The sequence below is a fragment of the Ovis aries genome, chromosome X (assembly GCF_016772045.2).
Source record: "Ovis aries strain OAR_USU_Benz2616 breed Rambouillet chromosome X, ARS-UI_Ramb_v3.0, whole genome shotgun sequence".
In the NCBI taxonomy this organism is placed as follows: domain Eukaryota; kingdom Metazoa; phylum Chordata; class Mammalia; order Artiodactyla; family Bovidae; genus Ovis; species Ovis aries.
In genome coordinates, this window is record NC_056080.1 from 139,541,799 (window position 1) to 139,563,133 (window position 21,335).

Consider the following 21,335-nt stretch of genomic DNA (forward strand, 5'->3'; position numbering starts at 1 on the left):
TTTAGGCCAATTTTTTCGCTCTCCTCTTTCACTTTCATCAAGAGGCTTTTTAGCTCCTCTTCACTTTCTGCCATAAGGGTGGTGCCATCTGCATATCTGAGGTTATTGATATTTCTCCCAGCAATCTTGATTCTACCTTGTGCTTCTTCCAGTCCAGCGTTTCTCATGATGTACTCTGCATATAAGTTAAATAAGCAGGGTGACAATATACAGCCTTGACGTACTCCTTTTCCTATTTGGAACCAGTCTGTTGTTCCATGTCCAGTTCTAACTGTTGCTTCCTGACCTGCATACAGATTTCTCAAGAGGCAGGTCAGGTGGTCTGTATTCCCATCTCTTTCAGAATTTTCCAGTTTATTGTGATCCACACAGTCAAAGTCTTTGGCATAGTCAATAAAGCAGAAAGAGATGTTTCTCTGGAACTCTCTTGCTTTTTCCATGATCCAGCGGATGTTGGCAATTTGATCTCTGGTTCCTCTGCCTTTTCTAAAAACCAGCTTGAACGTCAGGGAGTTCACAGTTCACGTATTGCTGAAGCCTGGCTTGGAGAATTTTGAGCATTACTTTACTAGCATGTGAGATGAGTGCAATTGTGCGGTAGTTTGAGCATTCTTTGGCATTGCCTTTCTTTGGAATTTGAAGGAAAACTGACCTTTTCCAGTCCTGTGGCCACTTCTGAGTTTTCCAAATTTGCTGGCATATTGAGTGCAGCACTTTCACAGCATCATCTTTCAGGATTTGAAATAGCTCAATTGGAATTCCATCACCTCTAGTAGCTTTGTTCGTAGTGATGCTTTCTAAGGCCCACTTGACTTCACATTCCAAGATGTCTGGCTCTAGATTAGTGATCACATCATCATGACTATCTGGGTCGTGAAGATCTTTTTGTACAGTTCTTCCATGTATTTTTGCCACCTCTTCTTAATATCTTCTGCTTCTGTTAGGTCCATACCATTTCTGTCCTTTATCAAGCCCATCTTTACATGAAATGTTCCCTTGGTATCCCTAACTGTCTTGAAGAGATCTCTAGTCATTCCCAATCTGTTGTAGTTGGTATCTGTTAATACCATACTCCTAATTTATCCATCTCTCCCCTTTCCCTTTAGCAACCCCCTTTCCTATCTCTCACCCTTTACCCTGGGGACTTCTCAGTGCCATGGTATAGAAAGCTGTCGGTACCTGCTTGGAGATTATGTACAGAGTAAGAAAGATTTAAAGCCCCTTGAGGTAATTGAAGCCAGTGAAGATGTATTTTCATCTTTGTTTGGAATGGATAATTCTAAAGTGCTTTCTTTGTGGCTCCACACTGGTCAAAACCAAGTTGCCTACAGTTGAGAATGCTCCATTATACTGTCTGTCCATCTTTTGCATGTTCAATTTCCCCAAATAATTACTTTCATGCAGCTGTTTATTCATGTGTGGAGGATGGGGCCAAATGAGGACTAAAAATAATTGTTGTTTATTGAGTGTTGATCAGCTTTAAATTCCAGGATAAGCCCAACTTGGTCATGGTATCTAATGTTTTGTGGAGCAAATTTGAGTTACTGGTAATTTGCTTATTTTGTTGTTGTTTGGTCATGTCCAACTCTTTGTGACCTTATGGAGTGTAGCTTGCCAGGCTCTTCTGTCCATGGGATTTTTCAGGCAAGAATACTGGAGTGGGTTGCCATTTCTTTCTCTAGTGGATCTTCCCAACCTAGAAATCAAACCCCGTCTCATGAATTGGCAGGCAGATCCTTTACCACTGAGGCACCAGAGAAGCCTCCAATTATTATTTTGAATCAATTTCATGAGGCATATTGGCTTATAAATTTCCATTTCCTTCTAAGTCTCATATTATGGTTGTGCTAATCTCAGGGAAATGAGCCAGGGGTGTTTTCTCTTTTTTATACTCTGAAATAGTTTTTGAAATATTGAGATTATTTGTTTCTTGATTCTTGAGGGTCTCCTGGACAGCAAGGAGATCAAACCAGTCAATTCCAAAGGAATTCATCCCTGAATATTTATTGGAAGGCTTGATGATGAAGCTGAAGCTCCAATACTTTGGCCACCTGATGCAAGGAGCTGACTCATTGGAAAAAACTCTGATGCTGGGAAAGACTGAGGGCAGGAGGAGAAGGAGGCGACAGAGGATGAGATGGTTGGATCACATCACTGTCTCAATGGACATGAATTTCAACAAATTCTGGGAGATAGTGAAGGACAGGGAAGCCTGGGGTGCTGCAGTCCATGGGTAGCACAGTCAGACATGACTGAGTGACTGAACAACTGATTGCTTGAGAGATCTCACCAGCACAACTATCTGATCCTAAAGTTTTCATTGTGAGACTATTTTAAAATATTGATTCCATTTCTTTAATATTTGGATATTTTCTTTTTTTCCCAAGATGCCTTTATTAAGTCTTTTTATCTAAGCCTTTTAATTTATGAAGATAATTATTTCCAAAATCCTATTTCTGTCTTTTTTATTCCATATGCTTTTTATTTGTAACTTTCTTTTTTACTCCCTCATTTTTTTTTTCTCGTTGGCCATTTTAGCTTTTTGGGTCAGACTTACTGGTCTCTTCAAAAAACATTTTTCTTTTTTACCTTCTTTACTCTGTTTGCTTTCTTAGAATAAAGTTCATTTCTGAGTTTCCTTAGAATAAAGTTCATTTGTTCTCCTATATTTTTCCTTGTATTTTATTTGGGTTTATTTTTCTATTTTCTTTCTCATTTCTTAAACTTTCTCATTTCTTATTCAACCCATTAATTTTCAGCCTTTATTCTTTTCTAATGTCATCATTTAAGAGAATAAATTTCCTTCTAAGTACTGCTTTAGATATAGTCACTCTTGTTCTCTCTCTCTCTCTCTCCCTCTGTATTTGTGCACACTGCCTTTCAAAGTACCGGTTGTCAGGGATTTTTCAATGTATAGTAGCAATAGGAGAGTTAGACTTATATGGTTGCTCAGAGTTCCACAAACTGAAACAAGCTTTCCAGTTCCTTAAGATGAAGCTTGGACCTGACAAAGCAGCACTTCTATCCTACTCAATTGGCCAAATTAATGCTAGTCCATCCCAGATTCAAGATGAGGGGAAAATATGGGAATAAGGCTCGTTATCTCAATGGGAAGACTGTCAAAAAGTCTGAAGCCAAGTTTAATGTGATATAAGTTCTGTCTCTGAAATTTTAATGTGTGGTATTTCATTATTAACGTGGTACGTTTTCTAATTTTAACTCTGATTTCTTCTTTGGCCTAAGAGTTACTTAATTTTTAAAGAAACATATGGTTATTTTCTAGTATATTTTCATGTCACTGATTTATAATTTAACTGTATTTATTGTCAGTGAATTTCCTCTGTAGAATGTTAATATATACTGTGTTTATTGAGACTTGGATTTTTCCTCAGAATTTGTATTATTTTTTTTCCTAAGTGTGTTTAAAGTGACTGGAACTCTCAGATGTTCTATATTCACCTATTAGATCAGATTAGATAATTAAATTGTTCTATACTATTCTATACCCTTACTGAATTCTTTGCCTTTTTACTTTTCCAAATAATGAGAAAGAGGTTAATTTAAAATATCCTATCATAATTGTGGATTTTAAAATTTCTCCTGTAAGTCTGTCAGTTTTTGCTTTATATAATTTGATACTATGTTTTTGATGCATGCATATTTAGAATTGTTATATCTTCTTGGTGAAATGACCATTTATCATTATGTAGTTGCCTTTTTTATCACTTTATCATAAAACATTTTATTTGATATCAATATAGGTAAACTAGTTATATTTAAAATAGTATTTGTTATACTTTTTATCATAATTTTACTTTCATTCTATTTGTCTTATATTTTTATTTGAATCTTTTATGAACAACATATAGCTCTATGGAAAAAAAATCCAATGATCTTTAACAGGACTTCTTATATTTTTCCATTTATATTTATTATAAATATTGGTATAGTTAGATATTTTTCTACTAATTTATTTTGCACCTTCTATTTGTCCCAACTCTTCTATACTTGTTTTTTGTCTCTTTTCTTGACTTCTTTCAGTTTTTTTCCCATCCCCTTTTTCTCCATTTTAGAATGTATATGCTCTGCACCCATTCTTTAAATGAGAACCACAGGAAATTTAACATGACTAAATTTATGAATTCCAAATTAATATCTTTAAATTCCTCCAATCAGTTAAGAATTTTAGAATACATTAAGGGCAACCTTCCCTTCCCACTTATATGTTATTGTTGTGCTTTTGATTTCTATATTATGACTCTATATTATTTTTATAGAATCAATATTTACCACTACCTTTGCTATTCTTAAATTCTTTATCTCAGACATTCCATGGGGGATACTTTTTCTTCTGCTTAAAATACTTCCTTTGGCATTTGTTTCAGTGATGGTGTGGTAGTATAAATCTCAGTACATTTAGATTAGCTTTAAATTGTCTTTATTTTGCCCTCATTCTTAAAATATATTTCTCCAGGAAATAGAGTTCTTGGTTGACATCTATTTTTCTCAACACAAAGAAGATACAAATCCACTGTCTTCTGGTTTCTACTTTTGCTTTTGAAAAGCCAGCCATTAGTATAACTACATTTTTTTGTATGTGATTTTTCTTTTCTTTTCTAGTGGCTTTAAAAATCTTCACTTGCACTCTGATGTGCATGAAAGTGGGTCTCTTTTTATGTAAACTCTGAGAATTATTATGCTTGTTGAACTCATAGATTACTATCTTTTTAAGTTTTGGAAACTTCTTAACCATTCAATATTCAAATATTACCTCTACCCCTTTCTCTCCCTCCACTATTTTTGGAACTTCAATTATATGGATGTTAAAACTTTTATTCCATGTTCCATTTCTCTTAAATCCTTTTTGTATATTTTGCATCTCTGCCTTTCCATATGGCATACTAATGATTTATTTAGGTCTATCTTCCAGCTTTCTATGTTGTTAGATGCCTTTAATGGGACTTCCCTGGTGACTCAGTGGTAAAGAATCTTCCTGTCAATGAAGGAGACCCTGGTTCAATCCCTGGATTAGGAAGATCCTCTGGAGAAGGAAATGGCAATCCATTCCAGTATTCTTGCCTAGGAAATCTCATGGACAGAGAAGCCTGGTGGACTACAGTTCATGGGGTCACAAAAGAGTTGGATACCACTTAATGACTAAACAACAACAAGGTCCCTTTAATGCTTTTACTCATAGTTGAGATTTTTTAATTATTAAATTATAAAATATAAATTAAATAGCTTGAAAAATTTTCATGTTTAGATATTCTTGCCATTATTTTTGTTTTCAAGCCTCTCCTTTATTTTTTGAAACTTTAAACACAATTATTTAATATCATGTGTCTTGTAGTTTCAATTCCTTAATTCTTATTGGATTACTATTCTATTGTCTGTTTCTGATGGTTCTCAGTCATAGTACTTTGCTCTTTGGTTTTCTTTAAAAAAAGAAAAAATCATCATAGCTCTGGAAATGAAAGTCCCATAAAGTCTATTGATATTTTGCTGGAATTCATCAGTATGTAAAGAGAATTGGATTCCTTGCCTATGTAAAGTTGTACTTCTAGGGAGTTCCCTGGTGGTCTAGTGGTTATGATTATGGGCTCTTAATAACATGTCCTGGGTTCAATCCCTGGTCGAAATAATACTCAATTGATTTTAAATAACTCAGAAATTGGTGTGCTATAAAGTTGGACTGTCCATTGGGTTCAAAATTTGGGGATTAAAATGAAATACTCCTCCCCAAATTTTGAGGAATAAGTTAGGCTGCCGGCTTTTGATTTTGCTAAGAAAGTATAGCGTTTAAGACACATGCTATCATACAATTATTTCATATAAGAAAGGACATTTTAACATCAAAAAAAGAATAAAATGAGTAATCCTTTTGAAAGAGTGACAGTGACTGATTAAATTGACTATATATAAAATTTTGCTTTTTGCAGTTTCACTACAGATCAGTAAAAAAAAAAAAAAAAAAAGAGAGACCTTAATCAACACCATGGCCCATCAATTAGCATTTGAGAACCATTATGTTAGAAACCAAACTTGGAAACTTGAAATTTAAGAATTAAATCTCCATGGAGATCAGTTACCTTTGTCCATTCAAATAATATAGAATCTATCCATATGTTTCCTAAGGCATGTTACTGATTGTGGAAGATTACTAGTGACAAAATGTGGCTAGATTGGATATAATCTATCCTTCTACCTAATCTATCTATCTATCTATCTATCTATCTATCTATCTAATTATTTGAAAATTGCACCGTAATACATATAGATTATCAGTACCCTTTCCTGTCAGAAAAGTAGCTCTTATTCAGTATCATGCTTTCTTTTTACTTTTAGTTTTGGATACTCAGGAGCCTAAGTGTGCTGATTATAACATAAATATGTTGTCCTTACTGCATAATGCAAGCTCTGGGAAGTAGGACCCAGTCACTTCTAACAGTTCCTTACCATCCCTTGAAAAAGCAGAATATCTAAAGTTCTTTCTGTAGTTGTGCCAATCCTAGCATTAAAGTGGAAAAACACTCTTTCTTTCTTTCACCATCTTTCCTTCCTTCTGTATCAAGAGTTGAAACCCTTCATCACTGCTTTATCTTATCTCTCCATCAAACATATTTCTCCTGAGATGCTGGAACTGCTCAGCTTTCTTGTTTGTGGGATGAAAAATCAGGGAGATTGTTCATTTTTTGCTTCTTATTTTCCAGTAGTCTGAGAAAGAACACCCTAAGTGTGATAATAGTGATTGTCTCTTTGTTCTCACTATGCATAACCCTCTGGCCCTGCTACCCCCACCTCCACCTACCCTCACTCCAGGCAGCTGGAAGGAAATTTGTTATGTTCTAGACTTTGAAGAGAGCCTTTGCTGACATTAGTTTTGCCTTTGTAATACAATAGTACCCTTCTACCTCTTGGCAAGTAAAGACCTCACTAACTTTGATTGTACAAGTTTACTTCATATATGCTGAAATAAATGGGAACAATAAGAGCAGGTCCAGCTGTACTGCAGCATTTACTTAAGACCACAGTTGTATCATCTAAATTCTTGTAAGAGTTAATCAAACTTTTCTAGGTGTGAAGTTAAAAAACTTATGTCAACATAATAGTAGAGAAAAAAAAGTGATAATATTTATATGCTGGAGACCATAAGTCTTAAATCATAAGTAAAGACTGAGTCATATTGCTTCCCCCTTTTACTTAACTAAGTTCGCTAATTAACTAAGCTGCCTGGCTTAGTTCTTTCTGTAGGTAACCATCATAACATACTTTATTGAATTAATACAATTGGAATATGTTTGCTTAACATAACCTCTGCTTCCTCTTGTATTGCTTCTTTTTAAGCATACAAATCTAACACAATTTATAAGTTGATCAGTCTGCTAAGTTCAAAGAATCTTTGAAAATAATTGAAATAATGTTTTTATATTGACTAAACATTAATTGGAACATTTCTTTCTTTTTTTTTCTCAATTATAACTCTAAAAATTCTCCAGATGTCTTAGATATTCCATCAACTAGACTATATCATTCTTCTTAAGCCTCTAGTAATGTTCTCTCTCTCTCTCTCTTTTTTTAAATTTTATTTTTACTTTATTTTACAATACTGTATTGGTTTTGCCATACATTGACATGAATCCACCACGGGTGTACATGTGTTCCCAAACTTGAACCCCCTTCCACCACCCTCCCCACAACATCTCTCTGGGTCATCCCTGTGCACCAGCCCCAAGCATCCTGCATCCTGCATCAGACATAGACTGGCGATTCGTTTCTTACATGATAGTATATATGTTTCAATGCCATTCTCCCAAATCACCGCACCCTCTCCCTCTCCCTCAGATTCCAAAAGTCCGCTCTACACATCTGTGTCTCTTTTGCTGTCTTGCATACAGGGTCATCATTGCCATCTTTCTAAATCCCATATATATGTGTTAGTATACTGTATTGGTGTTTTTCTTTCTGGCCTACTTCACTCTGTATAGTCAGCTCCAGTTTCATCCATCTCATTAGAACTGATTCAAATGTATTCTTTTCCATGGCTCAGTAATACTCCACTGTGTATATGTACCACAGCTTTCTTATGCATTCATCTGCTGATGGACATCTAGGTTGCTTCCATGTTCTGGCTATTATAAACAGTGCTGTGATGAACATTGGGGTACACGTGTCTCTTTCAATTTTGGTTTCCTCGGTGTGTATGCCCAGCAATGGGATTGCTGGGTCATAAGGCAGTTCTATTTGCAGTTTTTTTTAAGGAATCTCCACACTGTTCTCCATAGTGGCTGTACTAGTTTGCATTCCCACCAACAGTGTAGGAGGGTTCCCTTTTCTCCACACCCTCTCCAGCATTTATTGCTTGCAGACTTTTGGATCACAGCATTCTGACTGGTGTGAAGTGGTACCTCATTGTGGTTTTGATTTGCATTTCTCTAATAATGAGTGATGTTGAGCATCTTTTCATGTGTTTGTTAGCCATCCATATGTCTTCTTTGGAGAAATGTCTATTTAGTCCTTTGGCCCATTTTTTTGATTGGGTCGTTTATTTTTCTGGAATTGAGCTGCAAGTGTTGCTTGTATATTCTTGAGATTAGTTGTTTGTCAGTTGCTTCATTTGCTATTATTTTCTCCCATTCAGAAGACTGTCTTTTCACCTTGCTTATATTTTCCTTTGTTGTGCAGAAGCTTTAATTTTAATTAGATCCCATTTGTTTATTTTTGCTTTTATTTCCAGAATTCTGGGAGGTGGATCATAGGATCCTGCTGTGATTTATGTCGGAGAGTGTTTTGCCTATGTTCTCCTCTAGGAGTTTTATAGTTTCTGGTCTTACATTTAGATCTTTAATCCATTTTGAGTTTATTTTTGTGTGTGGTGTTAGAAAGTGATCTAGTTTCATTCTTTTACAACTGGTTGACCAGTTTTCCCAGCACCACTTGTTAAAGAGATTGTCTTTACTCCATTGTATATTCTTGCCTTCTTTGTCAAGGATAAGGTGTCCATATGTGTGTGGATTTATCTCTGGGCTTTCTATTCTGTTCCATTGATCTATATTTCTGTCTTTGTGCCAGTACCATACTGTCTTGATGACTGTGGCTTTGTAGTAGAGCCTGAAGTTAGGCAAGTTGATTCCTCCAGTTCCATTCTTCTTTCTCAGGATTGCTTTGGCTATTCGAGGTGTTTTGTATTTCCATACAAATCTTGAAATTATTTGTTCTAGTTCTGTGAAAAATACCACTGGTAGGTTGATAGGGATTGCATTGATTCTGTAGATTGCATTGGGTAGTATACTCATTTTCACTATATTGATTCTTCTGATCCATGAACAGGGTATTTTTCTCCATCTATTAGTGTCCTCTTTGATTTCTTTCATCAGTGTTTTATAGTTTTCTATATATAGGTCTTTAGTTTCTTTAGGTAGATATATTCCAAAATATCTTATTCTTTTCGTTGCAATGGTGAATGGAATTGTTTCCTTAATTTCTTTTTCTACTTTCTCCTTATTAGTGTATAGGAATGCAAGGGATTTGTGTGTGTTGATTTTATATCCTGCAATTTTACTATATTCATTGATTAGCTCTAGTAATTTTCTGGTGGAGTCTTTAGGGTTTTCTATGTAGAGGATCATGTTATCTGCAAACAGTGAGAGTTTTACTTCTTGTTTTCCAATTTGCGTTCCTTTTATTTCTTTTTCTGCTCTGATTCCTGTGGCCAAAACTTCCAGAACTATGTTGAATAGTAGTCGTGAGAGTGGGCACCCTTGTCTTGTTTCTGACTTTAGGGGAAATGCTTTCAATTTTTCACCATTGAGGATAATGTTTGCTGTGGGTTTGTCCTATATAGCTTTTATTATGTTGAGGTATGTTCCTTCTATTCCTGCTTTCTGGAGAGTTTTTATCATAAATGGATATTAAATTTTGTCAAATGACTTCTCTGCATCTATTGAGATAATCATATGGCTTTTATTTTTCAATTTGTTAATGTGGTGAATTACATTGATTGATTTGCAGATATTGAAGAATACTTGCATCCCTGGGATAAAGCTGAGAGAATTCAGCACCACCAAACCAGCTCCCCAACAAATGCTAAAGGATATTCTCTAGGCAGGAAACACAAAAAGGGTGTATAAACCCGAACCCAAAACAATAAAGTAAATGGTAACGGGATCATACTTATCAATAATTACCTTAAACGTAAATGGGTTGAATGCCCCAACCAAAAGGCAAAGACTGGCTGTATGGATACAAAAACAAGACCCCTCTATATGCTGCTTACAAGAGACCCACCGCAAAACAGGGGGCACATACAGACTGAAAGTGAAGGGCTGGAAAAAGATATACCACACAAATAGAGACAAAAAGAAAGCAGGAGTTGCAATACTCATATCCAATAAAATAGACTTTAAAACAAAGGCTGTGAAAAGAGACAAAGAAGGCCACTACATAATGATCAAAGGATCAATCCAAGAAGAAGATATAACAATTATAGATATATATGCACCCAACATAGGAGCACCACAATATGTAAGACACATGCTAACAAGTATGAAAGGGGAAATTAACAATAACACAATAATAGCAGGAGACTTTAATACCCCACTCACACCTATGGACAGATCAACTAAACAGAAAATTAACAAAGAAACGCAAACTTTAAATGACACAATAGACCTGTTAGACCTAATTGATATCTATAAGACATTTCACCCCAAAACAATGAATTTCACCTTTTCTCAAGTGCTCACGGAACCTTCTCCAGGATAGATCACATCCTGGGCCATAAATCTAACTTTGATAAATTCAAAAATATCGAAATCATTCCAAGCATCTTTTCTGACCATAATGCATTAAGATTAGATCTCAATTACAGGAGAAAAACTATTAAAAATTCCAACATATGGAGGCTGAACAACACACTTCTGAATAACCAAAAAATCACAGAAGAAATCAAAAAAGAAATAAAAATGTGCATAGAAACTAATGAAAATGAAAACACAACAACCCAAAACCTGTGGGACACTATAAAAGCAGTGCTAAGAGGAAAGTTCATAGCAATACAGGCATACCTCAAGAAACAAGAAAAAAGTCAAATAAATAACCAAACTCTACACCTAAAGCAACTAGAAAAGGAAGAAATGGAGAAGCCCAGAGTGAGTAGAAGGAAAGAAATCTTAAAAATTAGGGCAGAAATAAATGCAAAAGAAACAAAAGAGACCATAGCAAAAATCAACAAAGCCAAAAGCTGGTTCTTTAAAGGATAAATAAAATTGACAAACCATTAGCCAGACTCATCAAGAAACAAAGAGAGAAAAGTCAAATCAATAAAATTAGAAATGAAAATGGAGAGTTCACAACAGACAACACAGAAATACAAAGGATCATAAGAAACTACTACCAGCAATTATATGCCAATAAAATGGACAATGTGGAAGAAATGGACAAATTCTTAGAAAAGTATAACTTTCCAAAACTGAACCAGGAAGAAATAGAAAATCTTAACAGACCCATCAGAAGCACAGAAATTGAAACTGTAATCAGAAATCTTCCAGAAAACAAAAGCCCAGGTCCAGACGGTTTCACAGCTGAATTCTACCAAAAATTTTGAGAAGAGCTAACACCTATCCTACTCAAACTCTTCCAGAAAATTGCAGAGGAAGGTAAACTTCCAAACTCATTCTATGAGGTCACCATCACCCTAATACCAAAAGCAGACAAAGATGCTACAAAAAAAAAAAAAAGAAAAAGAAAACTACAGGCCAATATCACTGGTGAGCATAGATGCAAAAATCCTCAACAAAATCTTAGCAATCAGAATCCAACAACACATTAAAAAGATCATACACCATGACCAAGAGGGCTTTATCCCAGGGATGGTAATGTTCTCTTTTTCAGATTATATTAGCCTGAATCAGAATTTCCAAAAGATGTTTGTTCTATAGAACATTGGTTCCTTTAGATATTTAATATGTGTTATATAAGGAAAGAATACCACAATCAAACAATTTTTGGAACAATTGGTTAAGCAAATGTGAAGAGAGTTATTTATTTATTCATTAATTCAATGAATATTTATTCTCCAGGTATTGTTTAATCAGTGTTCAACAAGACAGAATAAGGCCTTGCCATCATGACACTGAGACTTTAGGGAAAGATATAAATGAACAACAAATATGTTAATACTTGTATGTCATGTTAGTACTAGATAGATAAAACTGCTGTGAAGGATATTAAAGCAGGAGAGATGATGAAGAGTGATGGAGTTTTGACGTTCATTTTAGACAGGAGGTAAAGAAAGACCTTTCGGAGAAGCTTGTTATCTGAGCAGAAACTTGAATTTCTTGGAGAAACTTGGAGCCAATTGTGCTATGATTGGGTGTGGGGTGGGGAGAGTTTTCAAAATAGTGCATGTCTGCTCAGTCGTGTCTGACTCTTTGAGACCCTATAGACTGTAGCCCACCAGGCTCCTCTGTCCATGGGATTTTCCAGGAGATAACACTGGAATGGGTTGCAATTTCCTACTCCAGTTTCAAAGTAGAGGAAAGCGCAAATTCAAAGGCTCTCGTATGCTCGATGTATTTGGGGACCAACATAAGGCCAATGTGACTGGAGCATAATTGTAAGGTGAATTGTGGTGGGGAAAAAGGTACAGTGAAGGTCTAGATTACATAAATCCTGTTAAACCATAGTAAGTATTCTAGATTTTATTACTAGGAGACTTCTCAGGACTTTCAAAGCATTAATATGCCACGGTATACTGTGAAGCAACAGTCGGGTATTATACATGCTTTCTCAAAGAAGTTATATAGCCATGGATACCTATTTAAATTGGATTTCTCTCAGGATTAGGCATTAAGTATGATCCTTGAAACACACTTTGAGAAAGACTAGAGTAGGTGCTTCTGAACCACTGGTTTTAGGTTGAATATATGAATCAGTGTGATTGACCAAAGTGTAAAGTATAAAGAATTCAATTCATATTCATACTTATATTCTTACATCCCTGCATAAGTATGAACTTCATTTAATTCATTTTAAATTTCCTTTGAAACAAATGAGCAAATTCATCTTCATGAGAATTTTTGGAGGAAGAGAGACTTTGGGAAGGTAGTCTATTTAAATATTGAAAAACTTGCTATTTTTATTGAAATGCCTTTTTCCTTGTTCTTTCCACAGGCTTTTTAGATTCAAGAACCATATAATGTCTTATTTTTATATTATGAATTAAGAATTGGTGCACTCTAGAATAACTTCATCTGCCTTCTGTTTCTTGTAAAACACTTTTAATCATGGGACAAATGAAATTTATACATTAGAATAGTTATCTCCCATATTCTTTAATATCTCTTATCTACCTGGGCCTAAAGTCATGATTTGATGTATTTACTCAGTACTTTCATGTATATGGTACTGTATAAGGCATTAGAGAGTACAGCTCAATAAGTCACAAGTCTTTTTATCTGTTTCTTGTTGAAGATGTGCTACACTGGATGTAAGCATATATTTATAGAATATTTAATACATTAAACTGGTCTCTTAGAAGTGTATAGTTACAGGAAACAGATGCTAAAATTAGTACAGAGATTTTTGTACCTATATTCTTGTTGTTTTTGACTAAAGATGTTAGCCTCCTGCCTAACTGTGAAAAAGGAGTGAATTTCTACTATCTAGCATTTTGGGAAAGTTAGTAGGGAAGAAAAGGGGTCAATTAGTCTCCCATAAATCCATGCTCCCAGGAGCCCCTAGAACTTGGAAATAAGAGGCTTACATCTGTTTAAAGATCTTTTAGAAGTTTAATAGTTTAATTTTAGTCCTGCAAAATCCAGTCAGTCAGTGTGGGAAAAGCTGCAGCATTTGTGTTCTGGCCTGAGGCAGCCACCACTTCTGCATAGTATAAATGAAAACTGGTCTCCCTGCTATGAACAGAGATGAAAAAGTTCATCCAGGAGGTGATCTTGGCCTGTTCTCTGAGCTACAGATGTATATATTAAGTAGTATACTTGACACTGCCACTTTGAATAAATCAAAAGTACTACCTCAAACTCAATATAGTATGCCCAAAATAGAATATGTAGGATCTTCACAACATGTTTAAATATGGTTCTCTTCACATTTCCCAAGTTTTCAGTATGAAACTACTGTGAATGTAGTTGCATAAGCCAAAAAGATGGAGTTACTTTCAATCTCTCTTATCTCTTTTACCTCTACTTCCAATCTGTCATTAAATCCCATTTATTTTACCTCTTCCTAAATCTCTCTTGAAATTACCCACTTGCTTCCATCTCCAATTAAACAAACCATTCAAACTATTTAAGATTTTATCTTTGTGAATGAAAAGCATCACCTGCCATATCAGTAAGCAAAGGATATTGTGGTGATCGAGACATTGACCACTGAAGATGCCCCTGAATGCATACCCTGGGGAGATTCAGCATGGAGAAAAACAGGATACTGGCATTAAATAGTTAAGATGCATATCAGTGCCGTGGTTTCAAAAAGCCCAGACTCTTGCATCTTCCCATGCATAGAAAAGCGCCAAATTCATTAACTTCAGATGTCTGTTTTTTCTTTAACTAATAATAATCTTCTTATGCTCTGACTACCTGTTTTTTTTTTTGTTTCTTTGCAAAAATTCCAATATATTCTGGCTCCTCCTTACCTCTTCAGAGCAGTCCCTCAGTTATCTGAGAGCCTGTCTCCTGGGCTTAAGTCCTCAGTGTGTCTGCTGAATAAAACATAATTTCCAACTTTTAGGTTGTGCATTTTTTCCTATCTATACCTTCTACTACATAAAGTAAGGACCTTCTAAAAGAATCTATTTTGAGTCTCACTTTATTTCTCATCCATTCTTTACAGCCTAATAAAAAAGAGAATGGATAAATAAACTAATATGTAAAACAACATTGCTGTTGTTTTTCAGTTCCTAATGTGTCCAACTCTTTGTGACCCCATAGACTGGACCATGCCAGGCTTCTCTGTCTTTCACCATCTCCCAGAGTTTACTCAAACTCATATCCATTGAGTCGGTGATGCTATCTAACCACCTCATTCTCTGTCACCCCTCTCCTCCTACCCCCAATCTTTCCCAGAATCAAGGTCTTTTACAATGAGTCAACTCTTTGCATCAGATGTCCAAAGTATCGGAGCTTCAGCTTCATCATCATACCTTCCAATAACTATTTGGGGTTGTAGATGAGACATATTATGAACACTTCTCTTATAAGTGTATAGTTATAGACAACAGATGCTAAAATTAGTATGTTGAGTGAAAGAAGCTCCTTTGAAGATTATGTATTGCATGATTCCACTTACATGAAGTACTGAGGTAGGCAATACTAACTTAAGATGATTAGTGGTTGGGCTTCCCTGGTGTCTCAGGTGGTAAAGAATCAATCTGCAATGCGGGAGACCTGGGTCCAATCCTTGGGTCTGGAAGATTCCCTGGAGAAGGGAAAGGCTACCCACTCCAGTATTCTGGCCAGCAGAATTCCATGAACTGTATAGTCCATGGGGTTGCAAAGAGTTGGACATGACTGAGTGACTTTCCCTTCACTTCACTTCTGAGATTTAAGGATTGACTGGGAAGGAGCACAGGGAATTTTCTGGCATGATGGAGCAATTCTGTGACTTGATATGAATTCATCAGAACCCTTAAGATATAAGTATTTCATTGTGTGAAATGAAAATTTATGTGTATCTGATCATTTACCATCCTGCCCCCACATCCAAATTCAGTGTTTTCTTTTGTTTTTGTTGTTCAGTCACTAAGTTGTGCCCAGCTCTTTGTGACCCCATGGGTCCTCTGTCCATGGGGTTCTCCAGACAGGAATATTACATCTCCAGGTTTCTCTTGTTATTAAGATACAATTAAAATCATTTATATGGTTTATAGTCTTTGGCTCTTGCTTTCCTCTGCCCTCAACTTCCACCACACTTCTTGGATTCCAGTCATTTTAATTTTTTCCCCCAGTTTATCAAAATGTCCTTGTGCTCCCTGGCTCCAGATCTCTGTGTATCTTTTTCTTTCTACTGGGAGTTCCTTTAACTCCCTATGTTTTGGTTGCTTAACTGATATTCATTCCTCATATTTCTTTTTAGATATCATTTTGTCAGAGAAGCCTTCCCAGACCTCCTTAACTAGAACAACCCCTTCTATTAAATGCTGCTCAATGCTCCTCTCCTTCAAAGCCTTAGTATTCTTAAAGTTTTTCTCTTTAATAACTTTTTAACAAGATCTGTCTTGGTGATGACACAGTGATCTTCATTCTATCATAATCCATGCCTATTTTTGTTTACATTTTCCCCCAGAGTCCAACACAGTATTTGGCATACAATAGACACTCCATATTTATTGAAAGGATAGATGGATTAATGAGCTTGAAGAGTGAGTTCCTGATCTCTGGTATACTTGATATGATGAAGGAGCCCAATACTAAATGAAGCAATAATCATAAAGAAATACACAAAGAAGATCATCCTAAGAAGACAGGGCACTGAAATCATTATCAATATTGTAGTGAGTCTGGTGTGACAGGAGAAAGTGGAGCCAAAATTCAGCAGTTATGTCATGGATCTACTTTTGATGAAGCAGGAATGTTCTCAATGATGGGAACAATTGAAAAAAAGAAAAATACTTAGAAAACACAGGCTACCAATTAGAAAAGTAAGACTATGTAGAAGTCATGGAGAAATCTGTTCTATTTTACTAGAAAGTAAGTTGGAAGAAATTTTCCATCATTAAATGTTCCTATCCATTGGATAGGCTGCCTCATAAGAAAGAAATTATTTGAACATTGTTTATACTATTATCTGTGAGTAATATTTAGGAAAAAAAAAAAACAGCTTCCAGTATTATATGGGAACTAGTACAAGATAAGTTCTCTTCTGTACCAAAATTCTATGATTTTTAAGACATGATGTTTTCTCCTTCAGGCAATAATTATCCAGTGAGGAAATATAGTGAAAATATAAAGAAGCATATGATAAATGATCTAAAGACATAAATGAGATACTATTGAACTTGTGAAGACCAAAGATTTCTTCTGGATAGGGAGACCAAACCATTTTTATTGGAGAAGGTGGAATTTGAGCAAGGCCTTAAAAAATGGATGAAGTACTCAATAGACATAAAAGGAAAGAAATTAAAAGAAAATATATAGTCATGACAAAGGGATGGTGGTGGGAATGCACACACTCAAGAAATAATAAAATTTAGAATGTTTAAAGTATAGAATATGTATTATGAGATTCCTAAGAGATAAGCCTATAAAATAAAACCAAAGTTATATGAAATTAAATGTAGAAGGATCCTCAGAAATCTTCTGGTTTAAAACCATTCATTTTTTAGAAATCAGTGGAGATACCACAACATCAATTGACTTATTCAATACTGTCTTACTATTATGTGACTAAGCATAGCCTTGTACTCAAATCTGTTTGATTTTTTTTTTCTGTGCTCTTTATTTATTTATTTTTTACTTACAATACTGTATTGGTTTTGCCATACATTGACATGAATCTGCCACAGGTGTACATTTTAAACTAATAGTTTAAGAATTTCTCTTTCCACTATACCTCACTACCAGACTTGGGGTAACTATAAGAGTCAGATGAAGGCATTTGACCTTTTACCTAATACACAAGGGGAGCTATGGAAAGATTTGAGCAATGTGTAAGTAATATGAATAGACTTGTGTTTTAGAAATATTAATCTTATGGTTGGGGGAAGAAATAATGAAAACCAAACAAGAAACTTAAATTTGGAAGGGAAGCAATATTCAGCATGACTTGCTACCAAAAACAGCTATTGCTAGAATTACACTGTAGACAACATGAAATATGGGAGTAAAGATCAGCGTTATTAGTTCTGGAGAAAAATCTGGGGGTCACCCAAATAAAAATGATAGAAAGTTTAAGGCATGAGTAAATGGCTTTTAGAAAGAACAGTATGATAAATAAAAATTAGAAAAGTCAAAGGATAGATCCTGAAGTAGTGTTTGTATTTCTGTGTGGGAGGAGGAAAGGAAACCTGTGATGGAGATAAAGTATAGGTAACGGAGAGGAAAGAGGAGGTATATAACTTGCCACACAAAGCCAAGTTTTAAGGAAGCTGAACTTGTTGGCCTGAGATGAATAGACAGCCAAATATTTCACCAGTGAAGATAGGTTTATTTGTGATCAGAAGGTAATTGAAGTTTGGGCTCTGCAATCATGGTGAGCTACATGCAAGACCCTATCCAGCAAGGGAAACAATGCTTTCATAGAAAGGAAAAGAAAGTTAAGAGGTCTATAGTAAACAGAGTCCATGGTTTTCATTGGCTGAGCCCTTGCAAGGAAAGGAGTCTTTCCTCTTCCTGTTGTGCTCTATTATCATTTCAAGGTGTGAGAGCTCCCCCATCTGGTCTCTCAACCCTAAATTTCAGTTTATTAATTGGTTAGAGGCTTGTAGGACAATTTCCTATGGTACAAAGAGATGGAAGAATATGAATGTTGAATCAACATCAAGACTGTTGATGAGACATCCACGAGCACTTTTAACAATGATTCCATATTCACAAAATACTCTGATCCAGGCAAAGGGAGAAGCATTTGAGCTTCAATGGGACTTGAGCCTGTTTAAGTAGAGAATTGCTCAGCTATCATCAGGGGCCACCAGCTAACACAGGGTGCTAGATGTGTCCAAAAGCTGTTTAGGAGACTGTTGTATCTGAATCTTAGTGGAGCAGATGCATGTATCACAAGGAAAAATGTGTTTCATTTTAGTACCCTGACTGTACTAGTCCCTATATAGAGGGCAAATTGAATAGTATGCTGCCATGAGATTCTCTGACTTTCTGAATTGGATTTCTCTGGCAGCTATCCTCCTCTTCATTCAATTTTTTGAATTATCAGGGTGTAAAAATCATAATCTTAAAAGGTCCTCTTTGCTATTTTCCTCTTTCTTTCCCATTCTACCATTTCTTTCTTTGTTTTATGATAAAAAGGTAAAAGCATTTCGACTGTAACTCACAGTATGATTAAGACTTAATGTGATTATGGCTAATCCTTTCATTTTACTTTATTTGGTTATCATTAAGTTTCCTTCCCACCCCTCTGAATTGTTTTATTTTATATACCTCTTATGAAAACTTGACATTTATTAAAGATACATGATTATTATAATGGAAATAAAGTGCCTTCCTTTTATACTATAGTGGACCCACTCCTGTATTTTAACTTCAATTGTCTCATTGTGTGAATCAAAATGCAACATCTGTAGATCATAGATGCTTTCTCAAATGGGTTTTTCTTCAAATTTCAATTTTTTCAAATGGGGTTTGTACATGCATAAATTTTCACCAAATTATCTATGCAACAGTAGTTATTAGAATAAGGATATAGCAAATAGAGAACAAAGCAAAATTGTGTGACTTAGAATTACATTTTTTTAGAGTTAAGAGTTAATTTTCTAATCAGAAAAGCACTTCATTTCGTTAACTATAATGTTTCAAAGTCTTTAGAGTCATTAAATCATATTCACATACAGGTATATGTTTTAGTTCAGTGGGTTAATCAATGGCAATCATGAGATTAACATCTCTGCTCCAATATTAGCTTAAGCCAGTGGTTTTAATCAGAGGGTTTTGGCCCTGACAGGGACATTTGGCAATGTCTGGAGACAATTTTGGCTGTCAAAACAAGGGCATGAATGGGCCGTACTTTTGGAATCTAGTGGATAGAGATGCTATTAAACATCTTCCACAGCAAAGAATTATCCAGCCCAAAATGTCAACTATTAAACATCTTCCACAGCAAAGAATTATCCAGCCCAAAATGTCAACGATACTGGGGCTGAGAAACCTTGGGTAAAGCCCAGTTCTCTAGACAGATCCCTCATTCTTTTCACTGTAGCTAATCTTTTCACAAATACATGGTATAAATTATTGGGACACCTGAAGATGTTAGTCCAAATATCTCCTTGTAAATCTTTCCCACCAGAGAAAGGATAGGGGTTATGGAGAGGCGATTCTAGAAAATAGGGAACTTATAAGAGCTCCCATATACCAGACACTCTTATTAGGTGTTTTGCATATATTATTTGACTTAATCCTCGCACAGATACCTTATGAGATAGGCCTCATTTTTGTAGGCCATATTTTTATAGATGTTCAAAGTGTGAGACTCAGAAAAGTGAGAATAACTTCCCAAGGTCATACTGTGTATCAGAAGAATTGCAATTTGCCACACCACAGTGCTTGTTCTCCCACTAACTGGAAAGGCCATGCAAAGTGCTTACTGTAGATAGTACAGCAATGGTATAATATTCCTAAAAGAAATCCCCTCATTATTATTCAGTAAGAGTACCGACACACTGAAAAGATTTTACTTGCAAAAACTGATTTAAGAACATATCAAATTCTGTCCTGTCTTTGACAAAAAAGGAAGAGAAGCTGAAAATCTTGCCTTTATAATAGAAAATTCTTTGTTCAGTGAAAATGAAGTTCTTTTCAAAGCACAGTTTGTTTCATCACACTAGATGTGAACAAATTAGATAATCTCTCTAGGTATTTTCCAGTCTTAGGAGAGTATGGTCACCCAAACTTTCTTTATCCCTCCAGTTTCTGTGCTTAAGTCTGAACTTGCTATTTCATAAACAAGCAAATATTCAGGAGTAGGCACTAAAAGAAAGACAAAGCGAGAGATACAGAGATGGAAAGGGGAAACATGCATGTGTCTAAGAGTGTGCTTTTAGGATACTTCAGTGCTAAGATGTGACTATATTGGACTTATAATGAAAATAAACTGACAGTGTTTTTGAAATAGCATTCAGAGGCAGTCTCCATTATAGGACTAGCTAAATTAAACAACAAAGTCCTACTATATATCCCAGGGAACTGTACTCACTATCCTGTGATAAACTATAATGGGAAAGAATGTGAAAAAGATTGTGTGTGTGTGTATATATATATAAAACTGAGTCACTTTGCTGTACAGTAGAAGTTGACACAACATTGTAAATTAACTGTACTTCATTAACGTAAATTTTAAAAATTTTTAAAAATTCCTATATCCTACCATCTTGGAGATTGATAACAAAAACAACCACAAAAGCCTAGTCGATGGAATAGATTTTGCCAAAAAGTGTGCAGATATCTGGCATTTAGCAAGTATGCCCATAATAGAAATACATCCCCATATTTAATACACACACTTTAGTTTGAAAATTTCTAAACAGTGTTCTTTTGACAACTATTTCATTGAACTGATTTGCCAACTATTTTGTGGGAGAATGGGCTTGTTCCCAATCCTGCTCAGAGCTGATGTGGGAAGGAGCTATCTGCCCTGCCTGCCTCAAGGACTTC